Source organism: Schistocerca cancellata, chromosome 9 (assembly GCF_023864275.1).
Source record: "Schistocerca cancellata isolate TAMUIC-IGC-003103 chromosome 9, iqSchCanc2.1, whole genome shotgun sequence".
Taxonomy (NCBI): domain Eukaryota; kingdom Metazoa; phylum Arthropoda; class Insecta; order Orthoptera; family Acrididae; genus Schistocerca; species Schistocerca cancellata.
The window spans coordinates 407837440-407840533 of NC_064634.1; the positions used below are offsets into that span (position 1 = coordinate 407837440).

General features: G+C 49.2%; 1 pseudogene; it reads left to right on the top strand.

The window, feature by feature from the left end:
- Positions 1–504: 504 nt before the first annotated feature.
- LOC126102266 (5S ribosomal RNA) lies at positions 505–622 on the top strand (annotated as a pseudogene).
- Positions 623–3094: the final 2472 nt, after the last annotated feature.

Here is a 3094-nt window from a genome sequence, read left to right on the forward strand (position 1 = left end):
GCTGTTTCCTTTCTGTTTGCTTTACATTGTTTCTACTTTTTTGTGACCTGTTTATATTGTTTTGTGGCAAAATAAACGCAATATTGCACAATTTTATTTGTTCCTTTGATTTTGGACACCAGTGTACTCTTCGTCTAAGTACGAAAATAGCTACGAGAAACTGGTGCGTTCACAACTAAGAGCATTGATTGTGGTGCTCCAAGGACGTGCGCAAGGGTTTGTGGACTGTGTGTATGAAAGAGTGTGTCGCAGATACACCTTATGCAACGAACAGGAGGATCACAACGTGGAGCAAGCGCTGTAGAGAACACAGGTCAGAACTCGTTGTCTCCGCCGTATGCGTACCGTGAAGAGAGAGATGTGAAAGTGAGCCCTTCTTCAATATCATTCTACATCCAAACGGTACACTTCCGGACATCGTTTTCTTATCAAGCCTCTCTACAAATTCTCCTCTACAGCCCTTACGAGCCTGTAATAAGAATGGTGAAAAACGCAGTATAGAGAGCCAACGGCCTTGCTGCAGTGGTAACACCGGTTCCCGTCAGATCACCAAAGTTAAGCGCTGTCGGGCTGGGCTAGCACTTGGATGGGTGACCATCCAGTCTGCCGAGCGCTGTTGGCAAGCGGGATGCACTCAGCCCTTGTGAGGCAAACTGAGGAGCTACGTGACTGAGAAGTAGCGGTTTCGGTCTCGAAACAGACATATGGGCGGGAGAGCGGTGTGCTGACCACATACCCCTCCATATCTGCATCCAGTGAAACCTATGAGCTGAGGATGACACGGCGGTCGGTCGGTACCGTACTGCTACAAATTCGTCGAGCAATAGACCGCTCGAGCTGTCAACACAACTGGCACTGCTAAGAGTATCCTGCGACTTCCACATCGCTGGCAACGGGTTATGCACAATGCTGGTGACTACTTTGACGGTAACCAAAACTTTGAAACACGTACCTATTTTGTACGAGCTGTAGTTCCTATCCCCGCACTTCCCTGTGGTACTTGTGATGATATCCTCGTCTCTGATGAACACTAGCTGTCCACGACAACGTACTAGGTTCTACTACTTAGGAAGTCTTCGAACAACTCCCACATATAAGAACTAGTTCGTCACGCATCTTATAAACGCTTTCTGTAGATGTAGAAGTACGGAACCTGCCTGCGACCTTCATCTGTATTCCGCAGGGTATCGTGTAAGTAAGCGGCTGGTTGAACTTCGCATGTGAAATTCCTTCTAAATCCGTATTGATTTGTAGACAGATATTCCTGCTCCCCCCCCCCCCCCACCACCACCACCACCACCACCACTTATACTCAAGAATTCTGCAGCAAAACAGAGGTTAAGAATACTGGACTGTAATTTTGCGCGTCCGTTCTTTTACGCTTCTTACATAAGGGCGACATCTGCGGTTTATACTAAGTGCTCCGCCAAATTGTATAGTTTGGTTACGACAGGTACTGCAGAAATAGTCGCACGGAGTGGTAGGTTCCCCGGTAGACTGCAGCTGACGTCAGTCGCGGCAGCTGCGACCTCGTCCGCGAGTGCCCGCAGGCAGCGTCTAGGAAGCTGAACAGCGGTCGTGTTCTTTACACTGCTGCTGCTGCTACAGCTGTTCCAGCGGCGCATATCCGCTGCACAGGAAGCGAGAGGGCGGCCGGGTTCTGTTATTTCTGCCCTCGCTGTCTGCTCTGTTTCCTTCGCTCGTTCTCTCTTAACGGCTCTCGCAGTTCAGTTCGTACCAGGACAGTGACACAAGAGAATCCACACGTTCCTCGTTCTTAAATTGAGGCGCTTGGGGCTAGATAATGGTAGCCACATTAAGTACGAGCGGCGTTCCTCGACCAATTTCCGTTGAAAATATGCGGAAGCTGTTGTACGACAAGGTGGAATATTCCCACTTCAAGCTCTTTAGTTTCATTAGCTTCCGACAGGTGGCGGCGCTATATGTTGCGTTCAAAATGGTGTCTGTACTAGAGGTGCGTTCTAAAGAGAGAGCTATCACTGTGTTTCTTTTGGCGGAAAACGAGAGCATCGCAGATATTCGTAGACCATTCCTGAATATCTACGGAGACCTAGCAGTAAATGAAGCACTATGAGTCACTGGCCGAGGCGTCTGTCACTATCGCAACGTCGCGCAAAACCGGCCGGCCGCACACAGCTGTGACTCCTGCACTGCTAGAACGTTCGGACACTCTCACTCGAAGTGATCAACAAATTACAATCAAACACCTCGCTGCGGAACTGGGCGTCTCTGTTGCTAGTGCTGACACCATTTGGGGCACTCAAAAGTGTGTCTCCGCTATGTTTCTCGTCGCCTAACAAAAGACCATAAAAAGCGACAAAGGACCATCTGTGCGGAATAACTTGCGCGTTACGAGGCTGAGCGTGACATGTTTTTATCGAATATCGTCACAGGCGATGAAACATGGCTTCATCACTTCGAACCGAAATCAAAACGGCAATTTGTGGAGTGGCGCCACACCACCTTTCATTCGAAGAAAGAGTTAAAAGTTGCAGCCTCAGCTGATAAAGTGAAGACAACGGTCTTCTGGGACTTTGAAAAGGGGTTCTAGTGTTTGATGTCCTCCATCATAGTCCAATGGCCATCTTGGAAGTGTATAGCGCCACCCCCAGGAAACTGAAGAAACGACAACAGCGTGTTCGTCGCCACAAAAATGGAAACGTACTTCTCCTTGTCCATGACAACGAAAGGCACACACAACTCTTGCGCATTCGAGAGGAGCTCACAAATATGCACTGGACTGTTCTTCCTCATCCGTCCTACTGCCCGGATCTGGCATCTTCCGACTTCCATCTCTTCGGCGCAATGGAAGATGCAAAATGGTTCAAATGGCTCTGAGCACTATGGGACTTAACATCTGAGGCCATCAGTCCCCCAGAGCTTAGAACTACTTAAGCCTAACTAACCTAAGGACATCACACACATCCATGCCCGAGGCAGGATTTGAACCTGCGACCGTAGCGGTCACGCGGTTCCAGACTGAAGCGCCTAGAACCGCACGGCCGCATCTACCGGCTGCAAAATGGTTCAAATGGGTCTAAGCACTATGGGACTTAACATCTGAGGTCATCAG